At 43.6% G+C, this 20,869-nt stretch overlaps 2 protein-coding genes across 2 annotated transcripts in view; both read right to left on the bottom strand.

Moving 5' to 3' along the window:
- PLA1A (phospholipase A1 member A) overlaps window positions 1-19,895 on the bottom strand; it is a 194,960-nt gene extending 175,065 nt beyond the window's left edge. Inside the window, exon 1 of the mRNA XM_049629427.1 lies at window positions 10,705-19,895. The gene's annotated coding sequence lies outside the window, so the exon portion shown is untranslated. The remainder of the gene's footprint in view (window positions 1-10,704) is intronic.
- Window positions 1-20,869, bottom strand: part of ARHGAP31 (Rho GTPase activating protein 31) — a 114,142-nt gene that overhangs the window by 85,810 nt on the left and 7,463 nt on the right. The gene's annotated exons all lie outside the window — the stretch shown is intronic.

Genomic DNA, 20,869 nt, shown 5'->3' with positions numbered 1-20,869 from the left:
TTTTGCCTGAGAACCTGAAGCTCAGAGGACCTGCCCGAGGCCATTCATACCAGATGGCAAGGCCAAGCTTGCACGAGCCCCCACTGGTGTTTCCACGGCTTCCCGCTCTCAACGGATAGTATGTCACGTGAGGCAATTAAAACACTCTCCTAAAGTTTTAACGTATTCTCTCTCTCTCTTCTTTTCCTGTTATCAGGCAGGTTTCCTTTCTTCCCGGATGTGGTTAAAAGACCAACAAAACCCCCGTTTGCTGTCCAGAGCACCCCTCCACCCTGTGTTCTCCTTTGCCGCACCTCGGCCCCGGGGTGTGAGGATGCCACCCTCCCCCGGGTGCCTCGCTACCCGAGCTGCGGCTGGACTCAGCGCCTCGGTGGCCCCTGGGGGTTCCCCCAGCCGTGTGGCAGCTGCGGGAGCCGAGCGGGCACGGTGGGGGCGCCGCCGGGCTCCCGGTGACTCAGACGGGCCGACGCGTTCCGAGAAGCGGCGGGAGGCGCGCGGGGGCGCAGGGCTTTCCCCGCAGCCGCAGGGTGTCGCGTTCCCGACGCCAAAATGGGGATCAGAAACCCGTGGGCGGAGTGGCCCGGGAGGAAGCCGAGCCGCGCGGAGCAGAAGCAAGCGTCACTGTTCCTTTTTGAGAGGGATCGGACGGAATGTGGCCTTGACTTAACGAAAGCCAAAGACTTGGCCTTGAGGGGACTGCGCGTCGGCAGTGCGCACGCGGAGCCCCAGGGCCTGTTCGGGAGGCTCCCCGGCCGCCCCTGCTGGGAGGTGGGGGGCAGGGAGGGGCAAGGGAAGGGTGGGTGGACGACTTGAATGGGGCAGGGTGTCGCGGGACCCCGCCGCCTGGGCCCCCCCTCTCCTCCCGTGACTCTCCCCGCCCCCGCTGGGAGCCAGGCGCAGGGTCTGACTTAGCCTCAGGTCAGCAAACAAATGACCGAGGAGCAGGCTGAGGAGTGCCGGGCCCCTGAGCCAAGAGGGCTTTGAGGGAAGTGGAGTACTGTGAGGGCTCCTCCGAAGAACCCCCGCCCACCTCTCCTTCCCAGCCTTCCCTTCCCAGACTAGCCGGTTCTGTATCAGAGATTCCTTTGTTTTCAACGTTGGCCTCTAAGCCCCATGGTGGGAGGCTGGAGAGGAAGATGGTTGGGCAGAGCTGGGCAGTGGAAACAAAGATTGGGGTGTGAGGCGGGGGAGCTTGTGGGTAGCTGCATGAGGGCACAAGGGAGACATCCAAGACAAACCCATCTGGAACACAAGCTGGCCAAAAGAAGAAAAGGCGGCAAGAGGGGGAATGGGGTGAAAAAAGCTCAACCTCCAGGCAAGACAAGTTCAGAAACAAAATGTTGGCTCTAAAAAAGGATTTAAGGTGGTGCAAGGTTGTTCCTGTGAGTTAGGCAGTTTAAATGCATTATCTTTGTTTTCATTTATCTCTGTAAGATCAATACTATTATCCCATTCCAGAGACAAGGGAAAAATCAGAAAGTTAAAATTTCAGTCTCTGGTCCCAGCTCCCTAAAGCAAATCCCCCTCAGTACCCCTTTGCCAAGGTCTGCTTATATTATGAATCAATCACCACCACCCCCTTTTATTCTCCTGCAATTCGAGTTCTTTCACTCCCAAACAAAAAGGTCCTAATAATACACCTTTTAATGCAGTCATTTTACTTCTGGAAATCTATTCTAAAGAAATGTTATGACATAGGAGGCATATGCCTCAAAATATTCACTGTGGCCTTCTTTATAATATTAAAAACACTCTGATCTAAATGACCAATAATGAGGAGGAGTAAATTATTTATATGATAAAATACTACAAGGCCTTAAAACAATGCTAAATGTAGGGTTTGATAACTAGAATAAAGATTTAAGTTATAATGTTAAGTAAGAGCAAGATACATTGTATGTATTATATGTATATAATATATAATATTTATATACACACAATGTAATCACAACCCTTATGGAAAGTATACATAGAAAAAAACCTGGAAATAAATTATACCTTTGTGTGGTAGAATTGACAACAAGCACCTGTTTATATGTTTTCCAATTTCTCTACAATGAGCATAAATATGTCTTATTAATTAAAATATTAAAATATTTATTTCAAAAACTTTGCATATTATACACACACACACACACACACACACACACACATATATATGTATAAAATATGAAATCACTAATCCAGTCACTAGGCCTGGATGAAAGAAGATAAGGTGTACTTGAGTGATTTTTCCATCAGTTTAAAGATTGTCCATAATTTAAAAGATATGTAGAGGGTTGCCTGGGTGGCTCAGTTGGTAAAGCCACCCACTCTTGATTTTGGCGCAGGTCATGGTCTCACGGTGGTGGGATTGAGCCCCTTGTTGGGCTCCCTGCTGGGCATGGAGCCTGCTTGGGATTCTCTCTCAAGAAACAAACAAACAAACAAACAAACATATATAGAAGTCAAAGGGGATGGGGCAATTTTTATACATCCAAGACATTAACAAAAGGGAAGACCATGCCCTGTTGGGCCAAAGGAGGGTCAAATATCTGAGCTTTAGAATACATAAAAAGGAAATGGTGAGTTTGCAGCTGATTCCTGATTGGCAAGGACATGCTGATTCATGGGCAGAAGGGACCAAGTTGGAATTGAACTCTTAATGGCAAAGGAAAGAATACATTAATAAACATGATTACTTAGGAAAGGAGGTGAAGGAGTAAAAGGTAAGGTAATGACATCATGAAAAGTTTATTTTACAATAGATATATTGTATATCATGAAGATTAGATATGCAAAATGGACTTAACATGTTCATGTTTGGCCCAAGATTGTTGATACTGGTATAGTATTTTGTATCTCAACCCAAGCAGATGCTAATAGGTTCATTTGGGGGTAGAAAACGCCTAAGAATAAAATAACCCCCTATTTGTGGCCCATAACTTTTCTATAAGGAGGGAAGGGGAGAAAATCAAGAAAATTGTATGTCTACTATGTGTTCCTGGAGATCCTTCTGTAGCAGCAAGAAAATATGTGCTAATTGATAAAAGTAGGTTTCCTTGGTTTGACAACTGTCCAATCCTGTGTAAGGACCTGGTAGAATGAAGAATATAGCAGTATCCTATAGATACTAATCTATAGTAATCTAATAATAGATATGGTATGAAAATAACAGATGGAACATAAACTATGTTAAGAACCTATGTTACGGTAGGAGGCAAAAGTCTTGTTCTGGGATTGAAATCTAGGATTTTCTGGGTGGTGAACGTGAAAATTAACAAACCGTATACAAAAATCTCTCTTTCTGGGCTTAATGATGTCTCGGGTATTTCCAATTCCCCTTCCTTGGTTCTTCCCCTGACAAGGGGGATACGTGGCTGATAACACCTCTGTTGCTGATCTCACTTTTTCTCCCCCATCTATTGAAAGCTGTGCACCCTATACTGGGAATGAGGTGTGAGGAGGGGCTATTCGGTTGAGGGCCTTGTAGATTCATTTCCTTTCCTTAACAACACCCTAGTCTCCCCAACACCATCACCCTCTAGTCTTCCCAACTTCATCACTCTGTTTTCCAATCACTGAAATACATTAGAGGGGGGCAGGAGGAACCACTCGTGCTTCTCTTAAGACTTTTAAAATTAAGGGCTATGGGGCGCCTTGGTGACTCAGTTGATTGACTCCTGATTTCGGCTTAGGTCATGATTCCAGGGTCATGGGATGGAGCCCCTGTTGGGCTTTGCGCTGAGTGTGGAGCCTTTCTGAGAATCTCTCACTTCCTCTCTCTGCCCCTCCCCGACTCATGCACACATCCTCTCTCTCAAATAAAAATTTAATTAAATGAAAGGCTCCTAGAGCCAGGAGACAGGATGTTTCAGCACTAAAACAATGTTAGGATTTCTACAAACACTTGTTGGTTAAATGAAGAAAGAAAGAGCACAATGTTTTGGTTGGATGTTAACTTTGTGTTAGTGCCTAGATGGAAGGTGGGAACCCATCTTGCTTGATATCCTGCAACTCATGGAATGCAGTGAAATGTTATCTTCTTAAAATGCCTTATGCTACAATATGAAGTGAATTCTTTTTTTTTTTTTAAATACTTATTTATTTTTGAGACAGAGAGAGACAGAGCATGAATAGGGGAGGGCCAGAGAGAGAGGGAGACACAGAATCTGAAACAGGCTCCAGGCTCTGAGCTGTCAGCAGAGAGCCCGACGTGGGGCTCGAACTCACGGACCGTGAGATCATGACCTGAGCTGAAGTCGGACGCTTAACCGACTGAGCCACCCAGGTGCCCCTGAAGTGAATTCTTAATGCCTTGCATCAAAATCAAAGAATGTGGCAGAGAAATCGTGTTACTTAAAAATTATAATAGAGAAACAGAAACCATTTTGATTTACTTTGACCAAAACACTGAATATAAGCATTTCTATGACACTTAGGTCAGAAAATATAAGAACTTTCTGACTCTACCCTTAAACACACACACACACACACACACACACACACACACACACACACACAAAAAAAACAACAACAAACCCACATAACCCTCTAGAGACTGTTTCATAAAAATATGTGATGAAATCCAGAAGGTGCTTTTATCTCATAACACCCATACCAGAAGATTAATCTCTGTGGTCAGTGTCTTGTTCTGGTTGTGGATACGTTTGAGCCCAGCTTTGGAATCTTCTCCAGTGAGAACATCTGTTCCACAGTTGTTAATGTTTGTTTGGTATTGCCCAAAAGAAGACAGCAGAAGAGAAGAATTTTTAACAATGAGTCCCAAGATAGACTAGATCAGCAGCATTGCTTATTTTTAAACGGCTTTTTTTTTCCCCAGTAATGTGACCTGTATGTAAAAAAAAAAAAAAAAGAGGGGGTAGGTCACTGGACCAAGAGATGGATGTCCATCCAATATTGGAATGTAGTTTAGCTTGTTTTCACCACTTCTCAAATTTTCGTCCCAGAAAGATTTGTTCATTGAATTATTGCTACATTCCACACTAAGCTTAGTTTTTGAATTTTTGGATAGAATTTTGAGTGTTTAACTGAAAATAACCATAAGTAACAGACTAATTCTACAGTTTCTACAGTATTCAATTAGGAGTATGCAAGAATAAAAAAAAAATCTCGTCTTAGGAAGTCTAAGTAAAATATGTAAATAATCTATATCATTTGGAAATGTACTACCTTAGCCAAGAACTACCTTAACTTAGTTCTTGAGTTCTGTGAAACCCAATTAAATTAGCTGATCATTAAGTAAAATATCTTTTCATTTTTCTAAATAATGTGAGGTTCAAGCATATTTCCTGCAAGAAAAATCAAGCAGGCCTTCATTTGCAGAGTGGAAAAATTACATTTAAGGCAAAATTCAAATTATTAGATGACATTTTTTAAAACATTAGACTGTTACTTCTCTGTCATTAGTACTATCTTTAAAATATTCTTTTTTAAGAGTAATTATTTGAGACTTCCCATGGATATCATTTAAAAGGATTCTGAGTTTTACCCAGTAAAAAACTATTGAGACCTAGCATTTGAAAACTTTGTAGAAACAGCTGGGTTTAGTTTCAGAGCTCCAAAATTAAATTGAGAGAGGGAAAGATCCTAATCCCTCAAACCATCTGTTCAAAGAACAGTAAAAAAAAAAAGAGAGAGAAAAAAATGACAGTCTTCAGCTGAGGGAACAACAATGACCTCTTAACTGAAATCTGAAAGTCCCTTTCCTATTCACTATTTCAGCTGATCCTCACCACATTCCTGTGAGGACTATAAGGTAAATATTTTTTATCCTCTTATTATAGCTAAGGAAATGGAGGCTCCTTATTCCCCATCACACAAAACAACATTAGCAAAGGCTATTCTTGCACCTTGGTTGGCCGCTTCAAAAATTCTAAAGCTACTTTTCTGTACCACCTTCTAATTCCATTCTTCCTTTGTGTCCCCTTTCCTTTCCTTCCTTTTTCCCTCTCTTTTCTTTTGTCTTCCCCTTCCTCCCACATTAATAGAGATGCCTCTATAGTGCCAGAAATTATTCTACGTTGCTAATGTTCACAAAAGAAACTATGTCCACAATGGCAAGACAGCTAAGAATCATTCGTAGAAATCTAGAGAAGAGCCGCTTCTCTCTGCCTTATTTCTATACTGTTTCCATTGAAAATGGAAACTTCTCTATCCTATAAAACATAAAACAGCACACTACATATGGGTGCTGACCACTTTTTTCCAAAGAACTAGATTTGAATGGGTGTTCTATAGGCCCTTTGTGAAACCAAGTCAAGCCAAACAAAATACACATGACACCTGGACTGTCCAGAGGAAAGATTCCAGGGCAAACCTAAGGGCAACAGATCTCAGAAAGGAGGCATTAGTGAGGTCAGGAGGGGGCACAAGAGATAAATGATTGGCTGGGTGGTTGACCCTCAGACAAAAAAAAAAAAAAAGTTTCGACTTGCAGATTTAAGGAGCAGTGATTTTCAAACTTTTTTTTTAAGCATGAACTGTTTTGTTCAGAAAAATTTTACCCCAAAGCATAAAAGAAGTAGAACTGAAGAAAGCAAGAGTGCTCTGCTTAAGCAGGGTAGGGGACCCCAGAGTCCTCACTTCAGGCCTTGTAGTGGTCCCTCGTATGGGAAAAGAATAGCACAAATTTAGGTTTATTTGTACTTAAATATCTTTCTAAATAAGTAAGCTAGCCCAATTTCTTAGGATTCAAGTACGGGTTCTCAAACAACTATTTCAGCAAAAGCCCCTTACTCAAGCCCACTCCAACCCCAGGGGGTTTCAGAGAAAAGAGGCAGCTGGTCAGGTTGCCTCTCTTCAACCTGATTCCTTATCTTCAAAGCCGAGATTCTACCTGAAGCAGGGTAGGAGGCATGAGAATAGATGGTTTGGGTTCCCAGAGGATTCCTTGGGGGTTGTTGGATTTGGGGGGAGCTGTATTAATTTTATCCAGTTCTAAAATAATAGTTTCATTTAGAGAAAGTTCTCTTGAACACATATCCCTTAGTCCTGCACTGGAAAGTTATACTTTTTTATTCCTTTAGCAATTCACTATGTTCAAAGCACACTATTTTTGTGTCCATTATCTTGTCAGATTCCCACCCCACAAAGTAAGCTAGACAGGTATTATTATCCCCATTCTATAGATGAGGAAGCTAAGGTTCAGAAAGATGAAGGGACTCCCATAAGGTCATATGACAAATGCACAGATCTTCTGATTCCTAATGTAGAGCTTTAAACATACAGGTTATATACACAAATCTTGCATCCTAGTGAGTAGCAAGTAAAGACTACAGATTTGGGGTTATCAGTTCTGTGTCCTTGGGGACCATCTATGTAATAATTATTTGTTTCATCTCACACACAGGATTATTCAGGACAAATGAGAGGATTTGGTAACAGCACTTTGTAAGGTGCCACCTAAGGGTTAGTTACTTCTCCCCCCCCCCCCCCCCCACCCCCCGCACCCCTGATCTTAGCAAGTTCTCTGTCCTTCCATTAACTTGGACTTCACTTTTACAAACCAAAAGATATTTGGCTCACACTGTCTGTTGATATTGTGCAAGTCTCCTGTGAAATTCAGCAGGTAGCCAGAGCAGCCAGCTGCCATACTTTTGCACAACCTCAAACTGAAGTTCTTTCTCCCTTTGTTGGAGATTCAAGGATGTGCTGCGAAAGGCTTCCAAAAGTACTTTACTCTGAACCCCAAGCAGTGGCCATAAGGACTGTGAGTCCAGCTGATGTGTTAAGGAGGACCTCAAGGGATGCGGGCACGGGGGAAGCTGGGCCTCTCTGGAGTCATCACAGGCCAGGGTCTTTGTCTTCTCCTTGGCAGAATCAGAACCTGAATTTGGCAAGTTCACCTGAGAGTGATCCATTCTCTGCAATCAAGTTCAGTGGGGATAACTTTATGACATCTAATGGCAATTTCATCTTATTTATTTATTTATTTATTTATTTATTTATTTATTTATACAGCGAGCTTGGGAGGGGCAGAGAGAGGGAGAGAGAGAGAAGCGCAAGCAGGCTCCACACTGCCAGCACAGAGCCCAATGTGGAGCTCGAACCCAGGAACCGTGAGATCATAAGCTGAGCCGAAATCAAGAGTCAGACGCTTAACCCACTGAGGCCACCCAGGTGCCCCAATTTCATCTTTTTGAAATAGGAATTCACAGTTGGGTATAGCCTCTGTATAGATGGAGGCTTCCCTCAGGAGGGCAAGATGCAGATGATAAAAGTTGTTGATAAAAACAAAATCAGAGTAAAGAAAGTTGGGATAATTTAGGGAATATGTACGCTTTTACAAAATGAACATATCTTATTGTTTTCTCAGAGTATAAACATTATACATTATTCATCATTAAAAAAAAATCACTCAAAAAACACAGCAACACAGTGAAGTATGCAGAAGAAAGAGTAAAGCATCCATCTAGAAAAAAGCTATTGTTAATGTTTTGCATATATCCCCCCAGACTTTTTTTAATATATATAGTTACCAAAATAGAATTAATTACACTGTATATCTGTTTTGTAAGCTTTTTCACTTAGATGTTGGACATCTTTCTATGCCAGTAAATATATGTCATCTTTTTAACCAGCTGTATAATAAAGGATATTTTTCTCAAGTTTTGAGGTAGTCTTACTAATCCTCCTTCTCTCCTACAGGCAGCATTATCTGAGCCCCTTCTCCTCTTTCGGGGGTTCCTGATGCTGGGCGCTTCTGAGGAACGCACTGACCTGTTATTTCTGGCTAACACACCCTGGCAGCCAGCAAACTCCACCGGCCAGCTGTATCTTCTCAGGCAAATGACTGTATTCTCCAGAGCTTCAGGTTTCTCTGTATAGTAAATGAGAAGTTTGGATAACGATTTTCTAAGATTCTCTCAGCTCTGAAATGACACAGTAGCTTCTAGTTCATTTATCTCTGTGTTTGCCTTGGCTCGGTGTGATGCTGGCACTGAATGGTGGGGAGGCCCCAGCGCTGCACCTGCATGATGTTCTTAACCGCCCGGCCTGAAGAAGAAGCCCTGCTGGTAGCTGATGGTTGAGGCCGGCAGGGAACGGGTGGGTGGGAGGGCTGTGTTAGGGAAACAGCTCTCCTAGTTTCCTTCCAAGATGGCAGTGGGTGATGTCTACTAGGAGGATTCACATTCACAGCACATCAGGAAACAGGGCCTTTGGGGCCATTCAGTCCCCTGAGCACAACTGTCTCAACAGCAGGATAACTATGGTATCCAGTATTCATAAATACTGGAATTCCTCTCCTGTTTTAAAAGCTCTTTGGCCTAACTTTTCTCATCTAAGTCTCATTCCTGTCTTTCAGATGAGAAAACTGAGACTCAAAAAGTGTGATGATTTGCCTAAGACCAGTGGGCAATTATTTGCAGAATGAAGATTCCACCCCACACTCCACCAGTGGGTTTCTCCTCCACCCCCACAGTCTTCACACTGGATGCACAGTCACATGACAGATGCACACATATGTGCAAAATATTCACACAGACACACGCCTCAATCCCCACCCACCACTGCAAGGACCCAAGAGAGCAAGCACTGCCCTTCCCTGGCTCCCTCGACCCATTTAACACATATTGATGAGCATTATGGTAGGCACCAGTGATTAAAGTGATGAACCAGGAGACATGGCTCCTGATCTCACAGAGTTGATCCAGGGTCATCCAGAATGAGGCAGGGACAGGGTGGATGTGAGGATGGCCCATTCAGTGTGACAAGAGCAGCACTGGGGCAGTATGGGGTAGAATGGGAGCACATAGGAGAGACACCTGACCTTTCCTCAGAAGGATCAGGGAAGGCATCTTGGAGGATGAGACATCCACGTTGAGACCCAAATGATGGGTTGGAGTTGGCAAGAGCCCTGGTGGAGCTAAAAAGGGAGACAGGGTGAGTATTCTGCACAGAGAGAGGAGCATGTACAAATCCTTAAAGGCAGGAGGAACACGTACTTTTGAGGAACTATGAGAACTACATGTGGCCGAGGGTCATGCTCAGATGGGGCGGTGGTATCCATGGAAGCTACAGAGAAGGCAGTTCTCTGAGAATGACGGCTGGTAAACCAATAAACACCATCTTGGTGTTTATGGAGCAGATGTTTGTCTTGAGGGCATTGGGAAGCCATTCAAGGGTGTAGGGAGTGATATTAGTGACAGGCTCTTATCAGACATTCTCTTTTCCAATTCTGCTATAAGATATACTCTGGCTATAGTTTCCGCAAAAATATGGATGTTCAACTTCAGGACACATTTCCTGTTTAAGCTGCCACCTGTTTCACTGTTGTTGCCGCTTCCTAGGTGTCTACGGCCTGTGCCAGGACGGCTCAGAGGACCAGAGCACTGTGATCTAGATGCCATGGGTATGCCAGCATGCAGGCCAAATAGCTTCTAACTTCTACCCCCAGGCTCAGCTTTAACCCAGGGCCCGGACTCCAGGTGACAGAACATGGATTGGCCAGACGACATCCCTAAGGAATATTGGAACACAAGTTTGAAGTATAACTAGAAGTATGTGGACTAGCCAATTCTACCCTCATTATAAACAAAGGGAAGCAGTATGAATATTTAATAAGTTATAGATAATAACAATTATCAATGAAAATGATGCATGGCTCATACAACATATTCAATAAATACTAAGTCAATTAATCAGCATTTAATGTTTATTTTTGAGGGGCACCTGGGTGGCTCAGTCGGTTAAGCGTCCGACTTCAGCTCAGGTCATGATCTTGTGGTCTGTGAGTTTGAGCCCCGTGTCGGGCTCTGTGCAGACAGCTCAGAGCCTGGAGCCTGTTTCAGATTCTGTGTCTCCCTCTCTCTCTGCCCCTCCCCTGCTCATGCTCTGTCTCTCTCTCCGTCTCAGAAATAAATAAACGTTAAAAAAAATTTTTTTTAAATGTTTATTTTTGAGAGAGAGGGGGAGGGGGAGCATGAGCGGGGGAGGGGCAGACAGAGAGGGAAACACAGAATCCAAAGCAGGTTCCAGGCTCTGAGCTGTCAGCCCAGAGCCTGACATGGGGCTCGAATCCACAGACTGGGAGATCATGACCTGGGCAGAGGTCAGATGCTTAACCGATTAAGCCACCCAGGTGTCCCCAATTAATCAGTATTTAGACAAGAAGAGAAGACTTACAGGAACTTGTAAAAAGGGAAAGAAATGGTTACATTAATTATGATATTTTATTAAAAGCATATATATTTGCTTGTGTATGCACAGAATTTCTATAGAAAGATTTCCAAGAAAATTAATACTAGTTACTTCCGGGGTGAGGAACAGGGAAGCTGAGGGCAGGGATGGGGGGGGGCAGTTTTTACTATGCCCTTTAGAGTCTTTTACATTCGGAAACACAAGAATGTGATACCTGACTTAAAAAAAAAATTAAAATTAAAAACCCACCCATTAAGCAGGATCCCATGTGGTGATGAAAAAGAGTGAGATTGAGCTATACTTACAAAAATGGATAGTTCTCCAAAACCTGCTGTTATTTAAAACAGCATGTTTCAGAACATATTTATGTTGTAACTTTATCTTTGTGGGGAAAAAACAAACTCACTCGATGTGTATATTTTTTAGTATATATACAGAGAAAGGTCTCTGTGCCGTCCAATACAATAGCCATTGGTCACATAAGGCTATGTAAATTTTTGGGTATTTTTTTTAGTTTGTATTTATTTATTTTGAGAGAGAGCAGAGACAGAAAGAGTGGGAGGGCCAGAAAGGGAGAGAGACAGAATCCCACACAGTTTCCCCACTATCAGCCCAGAGCCTGATGTGGGGCTTGAACTCACAAACCATCAGATCATGACCTGAGCAGAAACCAAGAGTTGGCTGCTTAACCAACTGAGCCACCCACGTACCCCTATGTAAATTTAAATTAACTAAAATGTACAGTTCAGTTCCTCAGTGGCACTAGCCACATTCAAGTGCTAACAGCCCATATGTGGTTAGTGGCTGCCAAACTGGACAGTGCAGAGAGAACACATGTCCCTCAGAAAGTTCCGCTGGACAGAACTAGTCTGATTGAATCCAGCCCAGACTGACACATGGGATTGCAAGGATGTAGGAAGGGACTTTGTACTGTATAAGTCTCCATGTCGTTTGAATTTTTTTTTTTTTTTTACAATTACTTCGAAAATTTTACAAAAGAAGGGGACCTATGGCACCTCCGGCAGGTGTTTATTCCTCATTAAAATCACATCCTGTATTTTTTCATGATTCCTGCCAATTCTAGTCAGGAGTCAAGTGCTGGCAGAGTTGCCAGAGGAACTATTCTGGTGAGGGAGTGATGGAGACGACCACTGTCCAGAGTCAGAGCGCATACACCTCTGGGAGGAGCCCCTCAGAAAGCAGCTGACCATCCAGCTAGTCTTGCTTCCTTCTGGTTCTCAGTGCTTTTCAGTCACAAGGGACAAAATCAGTTTGAGCTCCTGCCAGAGGGAAAAGCAGAGGCTGAAGTATTTTTAGTCCTTGGAGTTGTGGAATCTGGCAGAGGTGAGGTGGACACTGGACAGGGAGGCCCACATCCAAAGGACCCTGAGGTCTCCTCAGAGATGGGGACCTAGCGGGGTGGGAGGATACTGCTCTGAGGTGGGGACGGCCATCCCACAGGGGAGGAGGAGCATACTGGGCCAGGCTCAAAATGGCACCTGGGAGTAAAACTGACAAGAACAATGGATCTGATAGCTGCTCCATGGTTTCTTTCTTTCTTTCTTTCTTTTTCTTTCTTTTAAGTTTATTTATTTATTTTGAGTGAGAGAGAGAGCACCTGAGCAGGGGAGGGACAGAGAGAGGGGGAGAGAGAGAGAATCCCATGCAGGCTCCATGCTGTCAACACAAAGCCTGACTTGGGGCTCAATCCTGTGAACTGTCAGATCAGGGCCTGAGACAAAATCAGGAGTCAGACACTCAACGGACTGAGCCACCAGGGTGCCCCTGCTCCACGGTTTCTAATACTGGAGGATTGACAAAGATGAAGAGAAACTTGGAAGGAAAAGAGATGGGATGGAGTCAAAGTATAGCCAGGAGGTAAGTGGGAAGGAACATTACAATATTTTTCAACTCAAATAAAACTTGGACTTGAAATATTAAACATCGCTCTGGTTATCATCCACAAGACAGAGAGAAGTGAAATTTCCTAAGATTATAAATAGATGGAATAAACTGAAACTCTGGGTTATAACTGCTTGGGGCACTTCATTTTTCCCCCACCTGGAGGAAGTTTATTCTAGACTGGGGTCCAAGTTTTTTCTTACCAGAAACAACAGAAATAGCAAAAAGGACACAGAAGCTTGACATGTGGCTCAAGATTCTTTATCGAACTGGAATTTAAACTGGCCCTTTTGTGCTCATTGTTCTTTCTTTCTTTGGCAGATTTATAATGGTCATTTAATAAGCCATTTGTCCCTATAAACCTAGTCCAGGCAGGTAGGTGGCTCATGCTTCACCCTTGTTCTCTTTGTTCTTCTTTTGAGAATGTTGATCCTGCCATATTGTTTTACACCCAATGCCTTTGCTTAGATTCTTCCCTCTGTCTGGAATATCTTCCCTTCAGGCAGAGAGACCTCTCAAATTCCACTCATTTTAGAAGACTCAGCTCCTCTGAGTCAGACTTAATGTCATCCACCTCCCATTGTGGTTTGGTAAGAATCCGTTGAGGATGTGTCCATCTCCTGCATGAGGCTGTGAGCTCCCACAAGGACAGACAATACATGTTCATCCTTGTGTCCCCCCTAACCCAGAGCCTGGTTCATGATGAGTGCTTAGTAAATGCTGATTTTCATCTCTTCCTCCCCTCGCATAATCACCACTCTATTCCTTTCATTCACATTGTTAATATCTTTTGAGCCAACGTGCTGTGGGGAAAACAGATTGTGGTAGGCTGAGTAATGGCACCCCAAAGTAGTCCATGTCCTTATTCCTGCTGCCTCATATATCTAGAAGGATTTTTGCAGATGTGATCAAGCTAAGGATCTTGAGATGAGATTATCCAATTATCTGATGTCATCACAGGGTCTTTATAAGAAAAAGGCAGGAAATCAAAGAGATGTGATGAGGGGCCATGAACCAAGGAAAGAGGACAGCCTCTAGAAACTGGAAAAGGCAAGAAAACGGATTCTCTCTGAGACCCTCCAGAAAGGAACCAGTCCTGCAGACATCTAACACACAGATAAACGGAAAACGGTCCCAGTCTCCAAGGAGAAAATTTTCTTTCTACTCAGGGGAGGAGGCAATTTAGGAAACTATGATGGGTGGAAGTTGGAGGTGAGAAGTAATAAAGGTCTACACTTCACCACCTTGATCATCTTCCTAAATATACTTCTGTGTACAAGCTTCTATCTTCAAATAAAGCACTGAGAAATGAACACACAGTCAACCCACAAAGAGTGCCGTGTGGATCCATATGCTCTACAGCCTAAGATTCTGTTCATACATCCTAAGATTGAGTCAGATCAGTAAACTGTCAAAATGACGTTGTGGAGCAAAGAAATAGACAGATATATCATATGGGCCAACTAGAACCCAGGTCTTACATTGTTCCCTCAGTGATGAAAATGGGCTCATTTTCCAGATTTATAGCCCTCCTGAAATACAAATGGAAACCAGAAGATTGGATGGCTGTCACTATGGCCTTTTACCGTAACCCTCATTTTCTTTTTCTTTTTCATTTCGTTTTTAGATTATTTTTTCTGATTACTAAAGACATGTAAGATTTAGAAAGTTTGCCACAGTCCCACCCCCAGAAATATTTATCAACAAATAAAGGTCTTAAAACCAGCATTTTTATGCCATCAAAGAAAATAAATAATTGGGTGCACATGAAATAATTTTTTTTTTTTAAAGAGGAAGACCCTAGGGATATATGGGAGCCTTGGAACAGTGTTTGTTTTCAGCTCTCTCAACTTCCACATCTGTAGCATTACTCAGGAACCACACTCTGAGTAATGCTGAAACAGGGTAAGATTTCCAATCACCAAGGAAGTAATAACCAGAGTCAACACTTACAGAAGGTTTACAAAAATTCCAGGCAGTGCACGAGTTCATTTAATCCTCATAATAACCCTGAACAATGGGTACTATTACTATCATAATCCCCACTTTACAGATGAGGATACTGAAGCACAGACAGATTTCTTAGCTGGTCCAGGGTCACAAAGCCAGCATGTGAGAGAGCTGACATTTGAACCAAGGCAGACTATCAGCAAAAAAGCCACATGCTAACCACCTGGCTACACTGCTTCTCAGAGGGGAAGTTAATTGATATCACTAAACTGTACCTATCAAGGCAGGAAAGGAAACGAACAGACTTTATGAAGATTTTTTTTATAAGGATTAAAACGAAAAGGCTTTATGAAAAATTGAATGAGTCAAGACATCCCATCCCCATAATAATTTTAAAAGATTATTTTCCCAACTTAAATCGTAAACATACATGTCCACTATTGAAAAACTGGGCAATATATAAAATATAACGAAGAAAATAAAAGTCATGTGGTTTTACTTAGCTGCTTCTTTCTGTGGGCTAAGTCCATGTTTCTGAAAGTGAGATCAGTAGACCAAAGATACCAGAATCACCTGGAGCTCGTCTTTAAAAATGGGGCCTGACTCCATCTCAGGCCTACAAAAGCAGAATCTCTGAGGCCTGACCTCAGGATATTACTATGCAGCAGCTCTCTACCGCTTGGAGCCCTGTAAACCGTAGCACTCGTTCTGTGAAACCTCTTGCCGTCCACAGACCCAGATACTATAGGACCTAGGCAGATGCCTAGAGGAAACTTTTATTAGATGTCCATTTTGTTTCAAGGAGACTGAAATGAAATTTAAGGAGCATTTCTAATGCTCCTTATAGTGTACTAATAGTGTACTAAATTTAACCGATATTTCTTTTTAATTTTGAAGTTCGATTTTAAATTAAATTTTAAAAGTAAAAACTGCATTTTTTGTCATTCTTATGCCCAGTAAAGTTTTGAGTATCACTGCCCGAGGCTTAAAAAGAGAGGTCCAGAATTTTTCGATCCAGAATTCAAAGCTCGTACTCCCCACCCCCTATCCCCAAGGCCTACCCACTCCCCTTTCCTTTCTGAAACCAAATTGTCATTAGGGGCAGTAAAGAAAGGGGAACTGAGGAAACCATGTCCCATTTGAAAGTCAGGCTTGGGGTGAGAAAACACAGATTACTCCATGAGTAGATTTCCTTGACCTTCACCTATAGGCTTTGTACCCAGGGTCCAAACGGCTTTAATGCAGCCCCTAACGGCTTCCAAGCAGGGTTTGTGTCCTCAATTCTGAGCTGATTCAGAGCCCTGCATCTAGCTTTGCTTTCCCATAAAGCAAAATGGCTCCTCTCCATTAACATCAGGCCCATGTTCTAGCTATTAGCCAAACAAAAGATTTTCCAAATATGGACCCAAAAAAAGCATGTGCACTTTGAAGGCCACAATAAGCTTAAATAGCTAAAACATATTAAAAAAGAAAGCCAACAATTGACGCCAAAAGCGTGAGTCCTTAAGGAACAGAACAGCAAGACAAAAGCCAGAAAGAGGAACAAAAATATGCATTGTAGGGGAGGGGCAAGCAGGGAGGTGTAGATTTATATGGAAGAGCTGACATCATTGTTTCCCAATAATACTCTGCATGCAGGAAACAGATGGGAAAGAAGTGGTGGAAGGGACTACTTATGGTAACAGGGCACGCTCTCTGTGTAGAAGCCTGCCATTTGGAACCTAAATGTTTTACTTTGAAAAACTGGGCATGAGAACTCCATTGCCAGAAGTTTTATTAAAGTCTAGCTAAATCCTGCTGAACTTATCACCTTGGCAATGCATGGTAAAATGGAGCTTTGCATATCAGATTTACTGCCAGCTGACCTGCCTGTGGCTAAGAGGACACAAAGCTGTGGAATGGGAATTTAATGCCTTCAGTTCCCCTACTTCGTGGCTGGGTGATGTTTAGGCAAGTTACTTAACCTCTCTGAGTTGGTCTTCATATAAAAAATGGGGGACAGGGGCGTCTGGGTGGCTCGGTTGGTTGGGCGTCCGACTTCAGCTCAGATCATGATCTCACAGTTCATGGGTTCAAGCCCCGCGTCGGGCTCTGTGCTGACAGCTCAGAGCCTGAAGCCTGCTTCGGACTCTGTGTCTCTCTCTCACTCTGCCCCTCCCTTGCTCATGGTGTCTCTGTCTCTCTTCAAAAATAAATAAACATTAAAAAAAACATTTTTCTTTTAATGGGGGACAAAACAGAATTTCCACACAACAGGGACAGGTCAAGGTTGCCCATTGATGCCATAATGCTAGATTTAATTGACCCATAATTAGGATGGTCAGTTAACATTACAAAAAGCTTTCTCTTTGGGGGCACCTGAGTGGCTCAGTTGGTTAAGCTTCCAACTTCGGCTCAGGTCATGATTTCATGGTTTCTGGGTTCAAGCCCTGTGTCAGGCTCTGTGCTGACAGCTCAGAGCCTGGAGCCTGCTCTGGATTCTGTGTCTCCCTCTCTCTGTCCCTCCCCTGTTTGTGCTCTGTGTCTCTCTCTCTCTCAAAAATAAATAAACATTAAAAAAATTTTTCCAAAAAAATTTTCTCTTTTAACAGACTCCCTCTTTTAACAGACTACAGCTAACCCAATGGCTACTCTTGTTATGATCAGCTACTCTGCCTCCTCTAGCTTGACTCTTCTGCCACTGAAGACAGTTTCTGTCACCCCAACAGTGCCCCTCACCCCCAAGCCTGGCCACTCAACTACCTTTCCCAGAATAAAGTATCTTCCCCTTCAGGGTGCAAGAGGGCGTGACCAATTACAAGTATCAGGCAAAAACATGTGGTTTCCTGTCTGTAGACACCAAGCATCCCATCTCCCCCCATTCCTGTCGTTCCTCATGGTCAGATGATGTCTATCATTTTATTGAATTTCCCCCTTACAAGAGATCCACTCTGTTGGATGGCTCTCTCACTCAGCTGCCTTACATGTGGGTATCCCCTGCTTGCACATCAGCAGGAGCCCTCATTTCATTTTTCTTTGTACTTCTTTTAGCTGTCTTCCCCTCTCACGACCCCACTAGGCTGAGAACTTGAGAGCATCTTCGTAAATCCAAGAGTGTCTTGCACATTAGAGTCCCATTAAATACTTGTTGCGTTGAATTGAAAACCCCACGCAAGATGGTTTCTGAATAAAAACGTGAACAAAGCCAGGGAAAGAAATATGCATAATTGCACAAATTAGCTCAGTTGCCTGTCACGAAAGCTATAGATTTATTTATAGTTTGCCAGAATCCTACTTTATATGTCAAACTGTTTTCTGGTGTCTGTCACAGTAAGAGCTGGTATAGGTTGCTTTGGGTGGGGGGGTGACATTCATCCCTGTCTCTGGGGGGAGGGGGTGGAGGGGGTCCCAAAGGCATTCTGGGGCAGCATCAGGCCATGGGCGTGGTACCAGGGCCTGGTATGCATCAGCCAAGCTTGGACTAGAACAAAGAGTGCCTGAGACTCCATCCCAGAAACTCAGTTGGTTCTGGGGCCCCGCCAAGAATGTGGTTCATACCAAGGAGTGACTGGTGAGGCACTAGGAAAAGGCAGTGTTTCTGGGGCGTCCTGTGCAAAGTCTGGGTCAGTTTCTATCTTAGAGTAGCTGTAAGTCCCTATGGGGAAGCTTCAATTATCTTGGATTCCTGATATTTCAGCACATTAGCAGTGTCTCTGGTCCTGAGCTTCCTAGAAGGGCTCTAACACTGGCTTCCTGAGGAGGAAATAGGGTCAATCAATCAAGTGCTGTGTGCTGGCCATAGGACTCACCCTGAGAGGCACAGTGTGCTACCAAATCTGTGTGAGCTGCTGAATGCCACCTGCCTTCAGCAGAGCTCATCACTGGCTTATCAGTTAGAAAATAGAGTAATAAAGAGAATGAAGATCATATTGCGTGTCTCTGACTCTAAGGCAAAGGGTGTTCCAAAAGGGAAGGAGGATTGGGGCTGCAGCCGGCAGGAACGGGCCAGGAGGAAAAGGTGGGGTCTGGTTGGTCTTGAAAGCTAGTAGGTTTAGAATAGATGTGTGTGAAAAGCTCCTCGCACAGGGTAAAGTGCCATGCAAATGTCCGCTGTCATCATCATCATTATTATTATTATTATTAATGATCTAGGCTAGGGCAAAAACAGAGAAAAAGCTACTTTTTACAGATTTTTTTTTGTTTTTTGTTTTTTTTACAAAATTGTAGTGTAAATGCCAAATTACAAAATATGCTAGTCTGAGAAATTGTGTTTGTGCTTAGGATTCTGGCCTTGGGAGTCAGGCAGATCTGGATTTAAATCCTCCCTTTTCTATCTTCATAATTTTGTCAAGATCTTTAACCTCTTTCATCTAGTTTTCTCCTCTATAAAAAGGGGATAAAAATGCCCCATTCTTACAGATGTCAAAAATATTACTTGGTAGGTATAAAGCGACTGGCACACAGTAAGCAATAAATGCAGACAGTAACTCTACTAATAAAAATAACAAGCAGGTCTGATGTGGGACTCAGCCTTCATTTCTGCGTCCCTTCTCTCTTTCCAAGAGACCTCCTTTTCCTCCTCCTTCCTTTAGCCATTCAGCAGCTTAATGATATATCTCCTCTTCCTCCATTAAAAGTTGCTCTTAGAAAAAAGTTCAGTACCAGTATCTATTCTCCTCTGAATTGTAGTCAGCATATTTCTTCTGGGTGCTCTCATTTTAAGCTGTACCTAAAACTGCATGCTGGGGACAGGGTTAGAGGGACAGGGTGACTATCTAGACTCCTGAAGCTTTATGAGGCTATGGCCCCACCTCAATAAAGCCTCGAGGCCTGCCCTTTGAGGGAGGAGCACCAAGACCAATTAAACTCAAGCATGGCATTTGTACTGGGGCATAGAAATAGCTCAGACAATTGGATGGGACAAGTGGGGAAAAAGCTACTTCAAGGCTTAAATTCAAGGCAAGTGATGAGTGAGAAACAAAACAAAACAATAAAAAAGCAAGTAGCTCCAGGCACGAGGGTGGCTCAGTCCGTTGAGCATCTGACTCTTGACTTTGGCTTAGGTCATGATCTCACAGTTTGTGGGTTCGAGCCCTGCATTGGGCTTGAAAAGCAAGTAGCTCCATGTTCCTGGGCCTCAAGACTGGCATGAAGGAACCACGGAAAGGACAGCTGAGTTCTGAAACCCAGAGGCCAGTGGCGGGGGGGGGGGGGGGGGGGGGGGGGGGGGCCGCCCCCCCCCCCCGGTTTTTTGGGGGGGAACGAGCATCAGGTTCAGGTTGCCTCAATTAAAAGGGTCTGTCACTACTTTGTCTCAAAAATATTTAGCTACAATATCTAATGGAAAAAGGTGGGGGGGGGCACTTCTTATTCTCAGACTTAAGTCCTGGATCTTTCAGCCCACCTGCTTCTCCACCCTCTGTTGCACAGCCACACACGCAGCCACAAAATCCCAGGAAACTTTCTCCAGGGAGGTGATTCCCAGGAACAAACAGTCCCCAGCAAGCGTTTCAGAACTGCCTAAGTCAGTCAGCTTCTGGAATTCAGAATGCGTTCTCCTCTCCTCCCACTCCCACAGAAAAGGTTTCCAGCTAGCCTACAGATGCCTAATACATTAGGGGGGGAACAGTGCAACAAAAACTGCAGCTGTACTGGTATTGAGGGGCTTCTCCTCCACTTACAACATGGTCTACGGGAAAACGTGTTCCCGCTTTCAACATGTTTCCCTCTGCCCCAGCATAAGGCCCAGCCTCCAGCTCCCTCTACCCCAGCAGATGGTTCACTTGGTTTCAGGGAATGTCTGGGATGACAAGAGAGTAGGCTTCCTTAGCGGTCCCAATGCCTGAGCCTCCTGAGCTTGGAAGGCATTTGAGGGGCCGCCTGTGGGGGAGTGTGG

The sequence above is a fragment of the Panthera uncia genome, chromosome C2 (assembly GCF_023721935.1).
Source record: "Panthera uncia isolate 11264 chromosome C2, Puncia_PCG_1.0, whole genome shotgun sequence".
Taxonomy (NCBI): domain Eukaryota; kingdom Metazoa; phylum Chordata; class Mammalia; order Carnivora; family Felidae; genus Panthera; species Panthera uncia.
Note: the sequence above shows the minus strand (reverse complement) of the source record. Positions and strands in the feature narration are given on the sequence as shown.